The 20,109-nt window shown below is 26.9% G+C and overlaps 1 protein-coding gene across 6 annotated transcripts in view; it reads right to left on the bottom strand.

Moving 5' to 3' along the window:
* The window catches only part of LOC111034913 (tachykinin-like peptides receptor 86C), a 124,956-nt gene that overhangs the window by 69,946 nt on the left and 34,901 nt on the right, over positions 1–20,109 (bottom strand). The window contains exon 1 of one of the 6 annotated variants that reach the window (XM_022316346.1): positions 10,177–10,404. The exons of the other annotated variants lie outside the window; for them this stretch is intronic. The gene's annotated coding sequence lies outside the window, so the exon portion shown is untranslated. Of the gene's footprint in view, positions 1–10,176; positions 10,405–20,109 lie in introns of those variants that run through there. 6 annotated transcript variants of the gene reach the window in all.

The raw sequence follows: 20,109 nt of genomic DNA, 5'->3' as shown, positions 1-20,109 counted from the left end.
TTTAAATTAAAAACAATCGGTGAAGTCGTAGATATGGTAGGTTTTGTTGTTTAGAATGTTTATCGTCATATAGTAGGTTGTAGGTCACATACAGTATTGTATCCGTATGGATACGTCAAATTTAATTTTTATGATAAATAATTGCACACAAAAACAATTTTGACCAGGAATCACGAGTACATAAATAGGAAAAAACTAAAAAGTCCAAAATTAGAATAAAAGGAGCCAAGTATTTATAAATGTACATCACATTTACGTCATGACGTAAGTCAAAGTGAACGCCACTCCTATGATTAAACTTAACAAAAAAATCTGAACATTATCATATTTTAGTTCAAAAAATGGAGAATCAAAGTCAACGAATTTAAGTACTTATGTAGGTATTACTTTCAGTCACACTACAACTTTAATACTACCCACCGATAACATGGTGGCTTTTAAGCTTCTTGATTTGTAAGTTTGAAAAGAAACAAACTTCTCCACGACATCCTCCAAATAAAAACCATCCAAGAAACGGCCATAATATTATTTTACAAGAGGTCTCATGGCAAAACCTCAAAGTAATAAAAAAATAAGACACAAATGTTTGTTTCCAAATATAAGTTATGTATTATTACAGTAAAAGATTCCACAAAATTATTATTGTATTACACAGAGAAAGTTCTTGTTTATCTTGAATAAAATTCAATAGTATTACCCTATTAGTATACTATTATATTTATCACAAAAAAACATCTTTTTGGTGAAACTTCTTTGAATATATTATTTAGTACCTACACATGCATTACATATTTACATTATATAATATCCTTAAAAATGGCTCATTAAGAAGACCATTAAAATAAATGCTAACATAATTCATAGAATCTTAAAAGTTTTATTATTTTATATTTATTGTTATAAAAACATGGTTGAGTGTACATTTTCAAAATAATTATTATCCAATATATTCAAATTTAAATACTAAACAGAACAATAAAGTCCAATTAAGCCGTCTGAAACGTCTGAATTTTATTTATATTTTTATTAGCTTAATATTTTAAGAAATAATAACTTAAATAGTAAACTAGATAGGAAATACGATAAAATAAAAATATCTAAATGCTTTTTAGTATTATTAGTAACAAATGTAAATCGTAAGTCCATCCCAATTCCCGATATCCACTAATGTTGAGAATCAGGTATTTTAAATAAATGAAAAAAATATCGTAGTATTGCATACCTACCTAATGTATAGTGTTTTCTCATAAATAACTAATACTAAGTCTGAATTTTAATTTAGTTGCATGGCTTCTGTTGATTGTTGACTTTATAAAAATATTTTTAATTCATTTTTGATTGTGTTTGTTTTTAAATTACAAGGATAGTTTTTAAAAAGATGTAAGATATGTAAATAATAATAATGTTAACTTCGAAAGATATTAGAAAAACATTATTCTTGACAGCAATTTAGGTACAATGTAATTTTTCAAAATCACGAAATTATAAAAAGTGTATATTTTGTAGCGTCGTCAAATTACATTTGAAAATTAATCACAAGATTTTCAAAAATTTTTAAACTGGAATTTAAAAAAAACGTAAGACATATAACTAAATTTTTCGGGAGATAAAATTTTGACGACTAGGTATGATATTTTAAAGTATAGAATAATAATTTATTCTCAGACAGTAAATTGTTGTTATTTTGTTATAGACTAAAAAAATGTATTATTATAAATTTGATTAAATCTACTTTTAAATTAAAATTTCAAAATATTTAGTCCTATTTTAAGAATGTTGATACTTATTGAGTTCAAATTTTTAGGTTTATTTTTTTTTTTTTACGTAAATGTCGATAAAATGTACTATGCTCAATCAAAATGCTTGAAAATGAAATACAAGATATTTTATAAGTTTATCATGGTATAATTTTAAAATATCGAAAATACATGAGTACCTATAGTTTTTTTTTATAAGAGTTTGAATTTAAAATTTTGCCAAACTTAATATTTAAACGACAAATACGATTGTGGTTAAATAAACGTATGTAAATCAAAAATATATGTCTTGTATAATTATAAAATAATTTATTTACATTTAGAAAATATTTTCAAAATATTTAGATTATTCATAATTTTAAGCTATCTGTACCTCAAATTTATTCTCATCATTTTACGGCCAGTTCATTGGCATCGATTTATAATTTATAATTATTGATAACAGCATATAAGTAGTACATATATAAAAAGCAATAGGTTAGAATGGGCGGATCATATTTGGAGGTCGGAAGGTATGGAAAAAAGTTGTTAACTGGAAGACTGAACAAAAAAAGGTCCAGATGGCGACCGAGACAAAGGTGGATGGATAGGATGAAGACGGATCTCACAGAAATCTCAGTAGAAGCAAGACTTAAAGACAGCGAAGACAGAGATAGGTGGAGAGGAATGGTTGAGGCAGCGAAGGTCCTAAATGGACTATAAAAGCTGGAAAAAGGAAAGAAAAAAAAGAAGAAAAGAAGGAGAAAACATAACAGCTTGTAATATTGTAAATATGTCATAATAAAATAATTATTAATATTTTAATATTATAATAATTATTATTGTCAAAATAGATACTAGAAAATATATGCAACCTTTCACATTCCAAAATTAGATTAACGAACCGTATAACGAACATAATTTACTATGGCTATATAAATCTTGTAGGTATATATATACATAGAAATTAATGCAGGTTTGTATAGGGATTATATAAACTTTGAAACTACTAAACCAATTGGCACACATATTCCATTAAGACTTTAGGAGTGTTTTTTGCTTTGTTTTTCAAATCCTATAAGTTGCTATACGAAGAGCCATACATTTATTTCTTTTTGGTTCATGAAAATTGAATAATTATTTTGTAAATATTTAGGGCTGTCATAAGATATACTACAAAAAAAATGTTTGATAAATTAGGATGGACTCTCAGACTCATTAGAGATTTTCTTTAAATAAAATAAAATAATATTTAATTGATAGTTTGTTGTTCAAATGCACTGCATGAAGCAGTGTCCTTTTGTTTGAAGTTTATAGACTCGAAAACTAATTCACTAATTTTGACGAAAGTTTTAGAGATTGTTCTTATAGATATCAGAATAGTTTGGATAGTAGTATTTGAACCATGTTCAAAAATTTTACCAAGAACTATAACCAATCCGCCGCAGGAAAGCCCCACCTCAGATGAATTAGTTCGCAAAGCGAGGTATATCAATGCCGATTTTTCCATGAACCGAGGTAGGTATATACTTACACTAAAACCGAAGAACACCATATTTTCTTATGTTTGTTTCTATTTTTTTCCAGGACGAAATACATCTAGTATACTATAATAAAATGCATTTATTTATATAATATGATGCCAGACCGCAGCTGAACTGTGTTTTTTTATGTAATGATTTTTCGTTGAATTAAAAATATTTAATACATCTATTACAGCAACCTGTTCAACCGCAAAGTATACTCAACACCTACATACAAGAGAGGGACTTTCTGTTTTTTTAGGTTTGCATTAAATTTTACAAATATAATTGGAGAAATATTCTTATAAACGGAAATTGAATGTATGAGATTATAATATGAGGAGTTTGTTGATATTATATTTATGAATTTTAATTAATTAATTTATTAAAATTCAAAACTATTATTCATAAAATAATAATAACATGTTATTTTAACGATTGAACAGTTACAACAACTAACTTTTTTAATGATTGAGTTCTAAGTTATGAAATAGTTTATCAAAGTCTTGTATTTTAAATTCTAAAGTTTTAACTTGTTAAATACGGCGTAAAGTATAGTCAAAATTGGTACATTCTTGTGTAGGTGGATATATTTCGTATTTTATTGTCGAAATAATAATAATGTATTATGTTTGTAAAAACTAAAAGTACTATATTATTAAAAGAAATTAATTACATTATATAGTACTAGTAGTAAGTCAAAGTGTATGATTAGTAAATTCTGTGATTCTGAATTTTAAATATTTCAAAATTAGAATTATACTCTTCTTGAAATATTGCAATGTAGTTATCAAAATGTTATTTATTATAATAATTATATAGATATTTACTGATAAAATTGATAAGTATTGATTAGTGATTACTTATAGTAAACACTGATAATGAATGATCAATATGCGTTGATAGCCGTAGTTCAAGAATTGAAGATTGCCATTGTAAATCACAGACATATAGAATAAACTAGATCTCTAACTGCGATACAACACCTGTGTAATTGGTTGAAATTTACTGGCTGCCATTTTAATAGAGGCCAATGTTTGATTATACGATAACATTAAATATTTTGTATTTGTAAAAATTATCTATGTTTATTATCAACATTAAATAGGTGTGATAAGACCCCATTGGCCTCTTTCTAAATGGCGGATGGTAGCTTCACGTATTATCACAGTTAGCAATCTAGTTTATTCTATGTACCTGTGTTGTAAATAGTTATAACTTTATCAGTGATACATCACTTACCAACAGGGTCTCTATTATTTTCTATATTTTGTTATATGAGCTTAGTCATGGTGTTAATGTTTGTAATTTTTATAATTTAATAGCAGTATTGAGTATTTTTAAATTTTTCCTGTTATAGTAGTTACTAATATTGAAAATAATAAACAATAACTAAAATAATACTTCTACATTTTTGTTAACGTATTATTATAAGTTTAGATAGTTATCAAATAGTAATAACTAATAAGTAACAAATACTAAATATCAAATATCGAAGATTTGTAACATACTTGCTATAATATTAAATGTATTTTATTATATTACTGTACTGTTATTTACGTAATCAAAACTTAGTGGTTATCTACAATGTAGACAACAATAGTGAAGTAGAAAAGTGTCAACATCATTTGTAGTTAATTAATTCACTTAAAATACATTTGAAATATACTCGGAAGTATATTAATGAATAAAATATACACAAAAACGTGCTGGGTGTTAATTTATTTACAAAGAAATTTATTTTTGTAATATAATACATTATACCAAAATGTATTTTCATTATACCAAACAAAATTATTTATACATTTTTTAATATCATTTGAACAGTTCAGTACTATTGTATTTTATTGCATACCTACTCAATCGTATCATCGAGACTCTGCAGTTGTTTTAATACGACTTATATTCGTATATAACTTTATAGCTTATTCTAGTTATACTACTCATAATGTTATAATAGATAATGTTAATCTTGCACTAAAGCATAACAAGATTGGTGTATCCTTTTGTTGCAAGGAACTATTTACATACTGAAAGTGGAGAAGGACAATGTGACCAACCTTGAACCTGTGTCCACGGGTTCGGTAAACTTTATAATATAATATTATTACTTTCGTTGCATTACGTGCTTGGTGAAATGGCCAGTTGCGAAAGAATTCCGGTTGAATCAACTACAAGGTCATCATCATATACTCTCAAGGATAAAATTCTTGCAGACACCATTATAAACTCGGTAAGTTTACCAAACGTATTTGTTAAATAATCTATGCGATATTTGCAACTCAGAAATTTGTAAAATTTAAGATTGTTAGGTGTAGCCCCTATACTTATTAAGTGAATAATTGAAAAATATAATTATATTTATACAATACCATATTTTAATTAAAATGATAAATATTAACATAGGTAAAAAATTTACTTATTCTTTGACTTTACTTAGGTTCATTGTATTTAAGGACCTTGGGCAATTATTTATCAACATAAAATAAATTTAAAAAACTACCTAATTAGTTTTATAATAAAATAAAATCCCGATGTTCCAATAAAGAATACTCAATGTTTATTTTTTAAGTTTTTGAATAAAACAGTAAATGTATTTAACTTTAAAAATAATAAAAAAGTTCTTGATTCTGATATCAGAAAAATGATTTAAAATGTGCCTCATCAAATAAGTTATTATTGTCCAATAATTTAAAATCACATAGGTACCTAATATAATATATAGACATTGTTTATGTTAATTGACTATTCATCAAGATATTTTTAATTTATTCATTTATGTTCATTAAAGTACTAGTTTATTTTAAAATAATATAAGATAGTTTGTAAATTGTTATTCATAATTCAATACTTGACAAGTGTTAATAATTACTTCCTACATCAATTAGAACTGAACTTTAGGACTTAAAATATTTAGTATTATTTTTGCATTCAAATTTAAAGTACACAAATATTGAAAAGAAATTCATACCTATAAATATTAATTTTAAATTTTGACCGATAATAAATCTATATCTTTTCGATTAGAGTATTAAAAATAATCTGTAAAATATGCTCCGATAGTAGTAATTATTTGTTATTTATTCAGGCACACTACATGCTCGTAATAAAAATCTATATTATCTTGTTATTTTTAAAGTTGTTTACATTTTAAATATTACGTTTCCGAATCAATAGAAACTAAACAAATGAATATTAAAAAATACGTGAAATTTATTTTTACTGCTTTTGTCCCCCCCTCCCCAAAATTACTAACTAGTTCCAATTTTCTACGAGTAACCACCCTCAAAGTTAAAGTTCTACAATAAAAAGTGTCTGAAGACGAAAAAACAACACACACACACACACACACATCACTGTAAAACCAACATTCATCGCTCAGTTCAGAATCTAAAAACATTGTAAAACCAATTTATTATTTTTCAAACTGAAAAAAATGAAACAACTCGAATATATAATATATAGGAACAATGTAAAAACAATTTCCGTTCAAATAAAAGTAATATTATAAAAACAGCTCCCAAAAATGCCTCAAAACGGTATTATACTACGATATTGAAATTGTGATGTGTCCATCACTTTACATAGGTACATTCTTTGTTATTTATAAAATACATAAATCTAATCATATATTTTTTTTTTTTAACGAAAAAACTAAAATAAATAAAAATTAAATTGTCGACGTTGGTTAAGAAAACATGTTCTAACGTCCAATCGCTACTTTAATATATTGGGAAAAACCTACAATGAATTAAATATAACTCATTACATATACATATTATATATATATATATGTAAATATGTATATTATAATCAATGATCATTTTGATCATTATCATTATATACTATATTCTTGATGAGAATCACACGGCATTAGTATTATTATAGGCTTATCGTATAAATTCCATGATTCAAACAGTAAGCATTGAACAAGTTAATAGATAACAATGTACAATATACAATGGAGTAACAGTTTTATTGTCGTTTGGGTATATCCAAACAATAGCAGGTTAGATTTCCATTCTATATATATCATCCATTGTTTAAATATACAATTATACAAATAATATTATTGAAAAAAACAACTGTATTCTGTCATTACCTTACATTTTACTATACATCTATATTCTATATTGACTACTATAGTTACTACCTCACCGTAAAACTAATATCATATTATGTTTACGTAACTAACATACATTTTTTATTGATATACAATGTGACTAGGTATATTGTTTATTATATTCTGAAAATAATATGCTAATCACTGAAAGCATATGTATTTTTCTTATACACTGAATTGTGGTTGATGATGCTCTGTTGCAATATTCAATTACCATTCGATTATGGTAGCTGGTAGGTATATAAAAGAAGTTGACCAGTACTCAGTAATCAGTAGATTTTTACATTTGTGTACTAGTTAAAATTATATTTCATATTTGCATTATACTTTTATTCTAATAATGGAACAGAATATTCAATTTTTAAATGTTTTTAATACGCCCAATGAAAATGCTAGGTATATTGAAATTTCATAAAAAAAAATATTGAACTTCAAACGCTTACAAAAAATGTATTAACGTTGGCTTAACGTAAAACTTTTTATTTTTAGTATGTATTTTCATATTTTTAATTGCTGTGAGATGAATGTGTTGAAGAGGGAACCTGATTATGGCAACCGTACAATTCGACGGCGTCGATGTTGCCGTCATATATTGCCCGAGCTCGAAATTATGCTGGCGTAGGGGTACTCGTATGCGATAGTAGTGGCACAGAACAAACAGAAGGGAATCTTAAGGCTCATCGAAAAACCGTCCGACATTTCTGAATTTTAAACGTGCTGCCATATACCGAGAAATTCTCTTTTTTTAAAGTTTTCTGTGGTTTGTGGCTACACTGTTAGTCGGCAATTCCACTCCTAACAACAACAACACATGGCCAATCATAGATAACATAGATTATAAATCGGTTTTATTCACGATTATAGATAGTACTATCTATAATCGTGGTTTGATTATTTGAAAATAATAATATATTAAAAATTTGAACGAACAGTGTTGTGCGATATAAAGAAAAAAAGGGAAATTCCCGGTACGTGGCAGCACGTTTAAAATCTAGAAATGTCGGACGTAGTTTTATCATCTCCCATAAGAGCCCATGTTAAATGAAATAAGATTCCGTTCTGTTTGTTCTGTGGTAGTGGACTGTATGGCGGAAAAGATAATAGGAAAAAATAGATGCGATTACAAATGTTTCGTGGTAACAGAAATGTACAGAACAGTATAAATTTCGTGTTCTGCAATAAATGACTTAAAACTAATGTTAGTAATTTTAATAGAGCTCGATCACAAACCGATCGGCCAAGAAACAATAAATAAATAATTCAAAAATACAAAACAAGATACGGCGGCGTACGACCTGATAAAGGCGAGACTAGTTGATAGCTGGTGATACCGTTGTCCCGGCCCGACGATGTTCGGCACCTGGTGGAGGTTGACCGGGTTGCGACGATTCCCACAACAACAATCAGAGCGAATAACAGCCGAAATACGGCGAAGCACGAGAACACGTGTCGAATATGGTGAATCGCGCTGCGCACACTACGGGCGGACGATCACCGAACTGTTTAACCGTGGTTCTGGCACGGGCGGTCACAGACGTAACACGGTTTTGTGTGTGCAACAAAGGGCACGAGTGCACGACACGGAAGCCAAAATGGCGTCATTGACGACGACGATACAAAAAAAACGACATCGACGTCGGCGTGCGTTAACGGCGAGAGTTGCCGTAACCGGCATTGATAAACATTGAGCGGCGACCTACGAACGGCGATCGGGCGGTTGGTGCGAAGCCATACGTACGGCGTGGCCGACTTTGGTTCGGAATCGCGGTGCGGAACAAAACACCAATGGTGAATCCCACCGAACAAGAGCGGCGTGTGCAAACATTGCGAGAACGGTATGTGCGAGCGACGTCGAAAACAACAACAACAACAACAACGGACAAGCTTCCGGCGAGGAAAAAGGCCGTCGGCGACACACCGATAACGGTTCCCTCTCCGGGGATGACGGAACGGCCTTGCGGTGTGTGTCGTAACGACGATACCGTGAAACTCGGAATCATGACGTGCCGAACCATAAACTTAGAGGAAATCTTATATTATATTTTAAGCTTAAACAAAAATGTCATCATTTATAGATCAAAAAAATAACTAATGAAATAGAAATGTCCATACCTTCTATATAATAAGTATAAATAGCACAAGAACCACCAATATATTTTGAAACTTACTTGTAGAACTTATAGTGACAAATAGTTTATGTAGATAACTGTTTTTTATTAAGTATTGTTCATAATATTAGTATGACGTTTTATGAATAACATTGATTATGAACAAATAAATGTGGTATATCACATATTAAAAACCAAACGATAAATTATAAATGTATTGTCTGACATGTTTTGTGGTTTACAACTTGTAATTAGTTCACTTACAAACCACACATTCCATATAGATGATATAAGTGCTATATAATACATTTTAGGTTATTAAAACCAAATAATGGATGATTTAAGGGAAAGTCCTTGAATGCGACAACAGTTAGTCCAAAATTTAATATCACAACTTGTCTAACCCATATAACCCACCAAAACAATGGGTTTTATTATATCAATTCTTAAGAGTAAAGTATATCCGCTAACTATTTGATTTTTCAGACCATGTATAAACTTAAATATTATTTCTCCAATAGTAATATATAACACACAATAAAATTAATAACTCCTAAAATGGTATTAACTATAAGATAAGACTGATCTGAATAAAAATAATGTTAAAATGAAAGAAAAGAATGTTTTTTCGTCCTCCCCCTTCTTAATATTCTTAATACCTATACTACCACGAAGGTGTCACTTACCTTAATACTTTGATATACGGCCAACGGATAAAGTGATCAAGTGATAAAGGCTCGCAAATAAATAAGTACAGTCGTGTAATAGACTAGACTAATTAGTCATTTCGCTGGAAAGCCATTGCGCTACACAATATTCTAAGAACTCCGGAACGATGAAAAGAAAACGATTTGCGTTGAAAATTGGATGACACGGCGTGGCAGGCACAGATTATGCCCACCATTTTCCATGCAGACTGACCACTGACCAGCGTAAAACAACACCGTCTTATTTTGTTCACGAATAATGTCAACTTTACTATATAGGAGGTGCCGGTTGTGGTAGAAAGTTTGTTGTATCGACCGCGGTATTGAGTCTGTCACCTTAACCACGGTTAAAATACAAGAACCACAATATTTTCATTGATTGGTTAGTCTTATTTAAAAATATTGGAAGCCAATCTATTTCTTCCACCACGTCTATTATGTCGTCTTATTTTCAATGATTGTCGATCAAATCGGTTTCGCATCGTTGACCGTTGTCCGGCAGTTGTAACTTGTGAGTGCCTATTATTAATAGTGGTTTATAGTGCGACGAAATTCCAGTGAACGTGATTTTTATGTATTATCGCATCGATAAATATAGTATTTAAAATAAATAATATGGTACCTACCTATTCAAATTGCTAACGTCATAGTTTCCGATAACACGATCTCAACCCATTGCGCGAGGCTAGAGCGTCAAGGTAAGATGTCACATATTATATTATTCATACTATGTAGGGTCTATTGTAGTCTGTAGAGGTGCACAGTTATTCATGCGCTTCAGCAATCATGATATTATTGAAGTGAAACTTTTTTACAAAGGGTAGAAGCGAACAATTTTTGAAACGCTGCTAGCGTCACAATACTTCTGACATTGACTTATCCATGAATACTATTTCATGGAAGAAATACCTTTACATTGGTTACAACAACTATATAAATCCAATTATTTTCTTCTGTGTTATTTTATACCTACTTAGATATATTTTAGTTAGGATGAATACATACATAAATACAATTTCCCATTTTAGTAACTATCACTCAAAACTGTTTGACCGATAGAACCACGATATGTCCCGAGTTTGCTGTCTCTCTATATTGTATAGTTAGACCTTAGACTTATACAACGTTTATAGGTACAGGAGATGCAGTGGGTTTTTTCGAGCATGCGCGTTTGCTGAATGGCTACTAATTGGTTTGTTATATTATAAGTGTGTTTTAGAGTATTTTAAATATAAAATATTCATTAATCAAATATAAAAATGTAGTGGTACTTTTTTATAATATCAAACAAATTAAATTTTTGACTGTATTTTTCGGGACTTAAGTATTTTTATGTTAGAATCAATAGTATATTCGGAATTTGTCAATCAGGCTTATTCTTGATATTTGAAATTTACTAATTTTACAGTATAAGAGCCTGGTTACGACTATTTATTGATAAGAATAGGTATTATAATATTATACATAAACACGAATTTGTCCAGCTATTTTAACTGGTATTTTCGATTTGTATGCAAATTTAAAAGTGTGTTAGGAGCCACATGTTGTGCCTTCCGGATACTATGTTCGTCACATTATCACAAGATTCATGAATTGTACTTCACTTAAATGTACATGCAAATACCAGCCTACTTGCATCTGACAAACTAACACTGTTCAGTTGAGGTATGACTTAAGAGTCGCAAGATATTTGGATAGACGATCTTCTGTTTGTAAAAGAGTTTGAATAATGATTATTAAAAAATATGCGAATAAAATTAATTCAAACAGAATATAAAATTATACATTAATAATGACTCGTTATCAATAAATTATGAATGATTGTTTCGTAGTATAAATATATAAAAGCCTAGGAAAAAAGTGACCGTGTCCGTCAAAAATTAATTCTCTTAATTTATGATTAGAAAATAAGTTTGGGCTATTATATCATATTACAATATTACATTACCCATATAATAATAGTCATGAAAGCTAATCTATCTATGTAATAATATAAAAATGTGCCACTCGTGGCGATCATGCACTCAATTATTAATTAAATACTTAACTGGATACAACTCTTAATAGTTTTAATTTGAATAGGTATCGTATAGGTTAAATAATATATACTAGTATTATACTAAGATGATAGAATATAAATACTTAAAAAAAAAAATACAAAAGCGATTGTTGTAACTTTAATTTAGGTTATTTGGAGTGGCTTTTTATTATACCTCGTGGCTATTACCGTAAATAATATTCAGTTTATTTGATATAATTTATATATTTTTTACACATTTTAAGTAAAATGTATTTTCTTTATTGTAGTTTCAGCAGAATAAACTACTGATATGTTGTATTGATAAAAAACACTGGTTTTTTTTTTATTCGTGATACATAAAAATCTGTTTTAATACACATTAGTAAACGGTTTTGACTTATTCACAGAAGCTATAATGGGCCAAAAACAAACGGTTCATCTCCGTTAAACAATAATATTTTGTTTCATTTTATCCTTAACATTTTTTTTTCTTTTATCAACACTTATTGTTTTGAAATTCGGTTACCTATCCATATTATGATTCATATTAATTTGTTTTTAATCAGACTACTTATTTTACAAAAAATTATATAAATCGAATCTACATGTAATTTCAATAAATTTGAAGTAAAAGTATTTATGATTTACAGTGTATGTTTTCTTTCTGTTTTTATTTCAAACAAAATAGGTATACATGTATACCTACAATTAAAAGTTATTTGAAAACAATATTCATTCTTATTGGGAACGTGTATTTAGATGCAGTTGGGTCATGAGTTTAGAAGTAGAAGTGAAAAATATTTATTTATTATAGGTATCTGTGATTATATAATTAATTTTTCAATTAAATATATGAAACACGGAAAATGGCATACATAAAAAAAATTATGATAGAAAAATATTATAATTATAAGATACATATTTGTCATAATTAAATAATAAAACAAACCCGTTCAAAAATGTATGAATGTAAATAAAGTATTTGTTTTTTATTGTCATTAAATTGTTGAATATTAAAGTATTTATATATTTTAATGACATATACCTAAGTATAAGGCTGTGTTAGCTGAGTTGCAATAACAATAATCTGAACTGGTTGCTGGGCAGTTGTTAGGTACTCACTTATTTTCGTTCACCAATCTAGCAGAAGGTTGTAAAATATTATTAATACTATAGGTATATAGATATTAAATGAACGATAAAAGAATATCCTATTTGAAAAATAACACTGAGTGGAGCTCAGTTTACTATAGTGTTTATAGCATAATATGTCTTTAAAATTTCAAGTACTACTAAAATGAATTTATATATTAGGGTTTTGAATACATATCCATGTACTGAATTTATGGTCTTATATCCATATGGAATTCTGAAAATTAGCTTTGTTATATATTATACCACCTGGGGTCAATTTCAAATATTTTGATTAATACTTCTACCCAAAAAGACCGTATAAATTCATTTTTATCTGAAAACTTAAATTCAAATCATGTAAAGGTCATTAAAACTATGTTGGAAATCTCAGTAGTCAGCTAATCAACAGTATATTGAATACAAATAAAGGGTAAATGACTAGATGTATAAATATCTTATTAGTAATAAATTAAGAAAATGTTGATTGTTCTTATTGGTTGGATTTTGGTTTTATGTACAAAAGTTGTGTATCCATTTCTTGATCGATAATCTTGTCACTACGTGATTCAGAGTTCTAAGTCCAAAAAATTTGCTATACCACAGTTGCCTATTTGTCGGTGTTGGAATATTTTAGGAATTCGTAGCTACAAATTAAAGTATTATAATTGTGTTTTAATTCAATCCGATAGAAAACAATATTTTGGTATATCTTTAATGTGATATTTTTCAAGAACCAATAAGATTTTATTTTTAGACTCTGGAGACATTAAATTTTTTTAAAAACTGTTTGTTCTTTGATTTTTGTTGTAATCTAATAGTAATAATAATAATTTCAAATTACTATAAGATGCTATGAAACAATAATGGTTTAATCTATATATAGATATACTATGTAGTGAACTATATTTAAGAGTAATGCAATTGAAGAGGTTGGTTCAATATATTTTTGTTTTGTTATCAAATCACCGGTAATCTAAAATGAGTACCAAGATAATTTTATTTTTACTATTGATACAATAATATCACAAAAAATATTAAACCATTGTATTGCTTGTTCATAACTGGGTGGGTACTTAACTTCTAATAATATTATCGAAATTGTTATTTGTCAAACATACTTCCTGGAATCTTGTATCAATCTATTTCATAAAAAATTGAATGAATCTATGTCTAATATACTTATGGCTATGTAACTATTTATCTAATCGTGCCTTCAAAAGTAATACTATTCATGAGTATAAGCTCAATTTTATAATGTAATATAATGTATTATACTATAGTACCAAGTATTTAATTATTCTAAGCTGTCATTCGTCAAAAATGTAAGATGAAATTGACTAGGTGTAAGAGTAATATGAAGAATTTCCTGACCAACATTTTTATTTTATGTAACTAATAATAAGAATGTTGATCTTATATGAAATATCATGTTTTAAGTACCTCGTTGAGCTAAAAATATTGTGTCTTATATTTTAAAGTATTTTGATGTTAAATGTTAGATTACTTTTAATGGTTATAAATGATTTATATATTTTATGAAGAAAACGACGGTGACAAATGTATTTGTATAAAGTTGGGACTCCAAATAACTTGATACTTTCTTAAGTAAATTATTGTAAACATTTAAAAACAAAATTAAATTCAGATAATAGATATAACTTTATGTTATTTATTATTTATTAATTCTCTAATAATTTTAATTCACTTTAAGAAACAAAATATGTCCACACAATAAATTCAGCCATTTAATGAACATTGAAAATACACGTTCATATTTTTATTTGCAATTATTTAACTTGTATACATTGAACATTAATGATAAATACATTTTGACATACACTTTTGGCATATTAGTAGGTATTATTTTATTTTGTTTTGTTTATAAAAGTTTGGTTTGCCATTGTTTTATTATGAAATATTACGATTTCGTAAACCTGAGTTAAATATCATTGTAGGAACTATAATTCCAATAATGATAGATAGCAATAAAAACCCACACAATCATGCTTTAGATACAGTCATTAAATTATTAGTTTTAGATAAATTACCTCAGTTGTGCTTTTAAATTATTATTGAATTGTATTATTTTAAATTGGTTTTTGTTTTGTTATTGTTAATGTTATATCACATGACAAATTAAACTAAATATTGATATAAATGTCGACTGCGGTTGACTGATTTTATTCACATATGACATGTCACATATTTTAATTACACATATCCGTAGTGTACATACCCATTGCAGATTTTATAATATATAATCTATAAACAAACGTAAACAAAATATTCTGATAAAAATGTTATTGTATTTTTTGAATTTATTCGGAAATGACTGAATTTTGAATGATATTACCTGAAGAAGTGTCAGTAAAGGTTAGACATGTTTTGCATGTTCTACGAATGATGACGACGAGTTTTTTTAAAGAAAACCTCTAGATCATGTTAAATTGACAGTTTCCCATTTTGTGAAGTTCATGAATAAATGACTCATATATCTACCATACGTCGACGTTTAAATAATTTAATTTAAAATATAAAAGGCCAAAAATGCGATTTACGCTAAAAATAAATTTGAATGATTATATAAATATGCCAGTTGATTCATACGAGGTAAAAAAATATTGTTATGTGCGAGTAGATAAATAATTTAATTTAAAATTCCGTTTGCACAGGAAAACCTTAGTGCTAAGGTTAAAATGCATATCTTCTAACTCAATTTTGAATATTCACACTATACAAGTAGATCTATGTAGGTACATTATACGGTTATACACACATTGATGAAAGAGCATAATTTTTGAATATAGTTTTTAGCTCCACTTATTACATTTTTCCCAGTATAGGTGTGATTGAAAATAATAAAATTTAACTACATATTATTATTTATGTGAATTGTTAAATTTTAATATGCTGGTGTATTGAGTGACTTGAAAAGTGTTTTTATAATAGAAATATTTCAAGAATATATATTATATTTATTTATTTATGTTTACGTATTAGAATTTCTATAAATGTCAGCAAATTTTGCAAGAATGTTATCTAAAATTACCCAAGTGCTATTAATCTGCAACACGTTAAATTGTGTAAACTATATATAAAGTTTAATCTAATAACATATTATATTATATTTTAATGTCAAATAATAAATATTGTGCATTTCTGCATTGAAAAAAAAAACTATAACACCCAACTCTTTATGAATCATAAATATATGTTTGTTATTAAGTAACCATAAAAACGAAAACCTAACGAAAACTTAGCCAAAAACAAAAAAAATGTGTAGCCAGCCCAAAAACGTATTTATGATAAAAAAATGAACTTGTGTGTCAAACTACTTTTAACACGGCTAAGTGAGAAGTTAAAAAAGAATTCAAAAAGTCTTGGTAAAAACCGTGTAGATGGCTAAACAGGTTTATTTCTATTTTACTTCTTCAGGAGAAGGAGTGAAAACACATACACACACACACACACAAACACAAGATTGAAAATAAACTTTAAAAATGCTCACACCAAAACCCCGTGGCGCAATGCTAGTCAATAGACATTCCTGCCTTGACTGTGTTTTATTTTAATTCTCAATGGTAATAACGTGGTCTCAACACAATCGTTTCACTGTAACCTGTGATATATTAATAACTTACTTTGCTCTTATTGTAAATAACGAAATACTTGTCTACAACCATAATAATAATATACAATACCTAGTATTAAGGTTATTAGTTTTTAAATTACAAAAGAATAACAAAATCTATTTTGCTTTTTTTTTTGGTCCCTATTATTAAGAAAATTTCCGGGAATTATTTACTTTTAACACCCAGAAGTACCAACTAGTCTCCATTTCTTATCAGAAAAAGTATTTAAGTTGAAAATTGGTGAATTTTAACTTCTTCGAAAGTTGATGATAGACACAAAAAAAGTACATGTCAGTTTAACATCAATAAATTAATTCTCCGCTCTGTATCTAAAATAATTGTAACGACAATTTTGTAATGCACCCCCTAACTAAATCATAAAATCCTTAAATTGGATCTACCTGCATTCAAACCACACTAAATATATAGGTAATTTATGGTATTTAGTCAAATTATAAATGCATATTCTAATATTTTAAAAATACTTAATATTTACAAAACTTTTTTTGTATATATAACTCCTAACCACCTCTTCTTTCACTGTAAATTGTCAAAACATAGATAATATTTATATATTATATTTATGTAATGCACTATACTATTATAGTAGGTATATAAACATTTATTTAAAGTATTATTTTTATCAATTTATATAACAGTTGATATCATTATAATAGTATTGAAATTGATTTTATATCATTAAATATTTCATATATTTAAATGTTTTTATAGCTTTCGACATTTTCTTCACATCATTTTAGTTTTTCATAAATTAGTATTTTTATTTATTCATGATAAATATATTTTTTATAAAAAAAAAAACATTAATATTATATTTACACATTTATAGAGATTAAAAATGTTCATATAAATACCAATTGTATCACTCATTAAATTACTTGCATATTATTATTTTTACAAACTCTTCTTTAATGTAATAATTTATTTTTGAATATAAAATTAATATTGTTGAATATGTTTTGTTATCTTTTCATTTTCATAAATCAGAATAGAGATTATTGTACTACTAAATATACCAGTGTAATTTAATCAAACATAATAATAATTATTAATAATAGTGATTATATTTGAGAAATCTATTAAGTCCCTCTCGTTTGTGAACACAAACTTATTTTAAAGCCAAATTATTCAATTCTGAAACTTATAAACATATTGAACTATTTGCATACACACAAATGTTGAAGAATTAATGAAATCAAACTGTCATATAAAGAATCTAATAAAGCATTCACATCAAAATTAATCATTTTGTTATAACAAGATAAGTTAAATTCTGACTAAATATTAAGTATCCTCGACATTAATATTATAAGATAGATTGAAACAAACATATACAAACTTCAAATTAACCGTAACCCGTAACACCCATACAACTGCTTAAAAATCAAATTCGAAATCCATATAACCTAAATAATTTTTTCAATACTATTGAAAGGAATAATTTCACTGTAAAAATGTAATATTTTTTAAACATTTCTCGTCATCAGTTGTATATTTATATATTTATTCTCATATTTTCATCCATGCATTCAGTGCTTTGGTGTATCGGTTATATTTTATGAGTTGAAACAATATTCTATAGAATATCATATTATAACTTAAAAATAAGGTATAAATCTACATAGTTTTTAAGTAATTAATATGTGCTATTTTGGCACATTTTAGTTTTCTGTGCTCAGATAATCATACTGTTGTATAATTTATAAATCAGAATCTAGACTAAAACTCGTAATATTATCACTAATAAGTAATAACTAATAACCCAAAACTTCTGCTCGGGATCTAAAAACAATAGAATATAATATATTCTAATTTTATTCTTCGAAAAACCAGTGTACACGATCTAGGGGTCTCAGTTTATTATTTAATCTATTTTTTCTCGGAATTAAATTATAGGTACCTAATCTGATTACAAATTTACATGCACCTTATTTCTGCCACATGTGTCACAACAATATATACCTATATATGTAGTATTTTATGTATTATGATACAAACAAGTAATTAAATTATAAAAAAAGAATAATTAATAGAATGGATTTAAATTTAATATAAATGTTTATAATGTTTATAATCTCAGTGTTCTAACAAATAGGTGGTTAGATTGTTTTTAATAAAGTACATTAATATGTTTTTTTTTTTTTATTGAACAAAACGCTTCAACAATGATTATTAGCGTACAGTTATTTAATTACCTACATTTTTTTTTTCAAACAATATTTTTTTGGTATTTTACTAAATTAAATTAAGTTGTATATTTCTGTCATTTTTAAACAATTTAATACTTTGATTTCACTCCTTCGTTGGGCTTCGAATAATATTAATATATTATATACTGTAACAGTAGGTACAACCTAATGATAATAATTGTCTGTAGTGTTAGTGTATAATATAATATACTTAAAAAATACAACTTGCCTACTGAATTAGAACACTAAGTAGATTATATTATAATATATAAATAATAAATATATGAATATGTCAGAAATGCACTGTGATACAAAAATAAGATGGAGATGGTAACTTTAATTAGATCGTAAAAGAAAACTTTCGTACTAATATTTTTTAGAATTGAATTTTTTTCAGATCTTTCTAATAACAATGTTAGGATTTTTTTTTGTTAGAGAAAATATATATTATATTTATCTTGTTTCCAGTACATATTACATTATTTGAACCATACTTAATCATCACATTTTTTTGTTTGTTCTCATACCCTATGAACACCAGGTGCAAACATCATAGTCCAAATTTTTTTCCTCTAAATCATTCTCCCCAAACACGTCACAGAATTATTTAATAATGCTGAAGAATAAAAAGTATCATAAATCTCCTTAGAATACGAATAATATTTGTAAATGTTAGTATGAATCAAAACAATCGTCATAAAATTTATTTAAACGTAATAATAAATATACTATATTAAACAATTTTTATATACTTAAAAAACTAAAATTTATTTGACAGCAACTCAACATTAGTACTTACATAAGATTCTTTTCATTTAAATTACAAAATATATTGATATATTCTAAAACTTTTACTAAGTGAACTACTATAATGTTATGTTTTTTTTTGTTTTTTAGATCGATCGAGTAAAAAATA

This window comes from Myzus persicae, unplaced genomic scaffold (genome assembly GCF_001856785.1).
Source record: "Myzus persicae strain clone G006 unplaced genomic scaffold, MPER_G0061.0, whole genome shotgun sequence".
NCBI lineage: Eukaryota > Metazoa > Arthropoda > Insecta > Hemiptera > Aphididae > Myzus > Myzus persicae.
The sequence above is the reverse complement of the archived record's forward strand: the minus strand, read 5'-3'. Positions and strand labels throughout refer to the sequence as shown.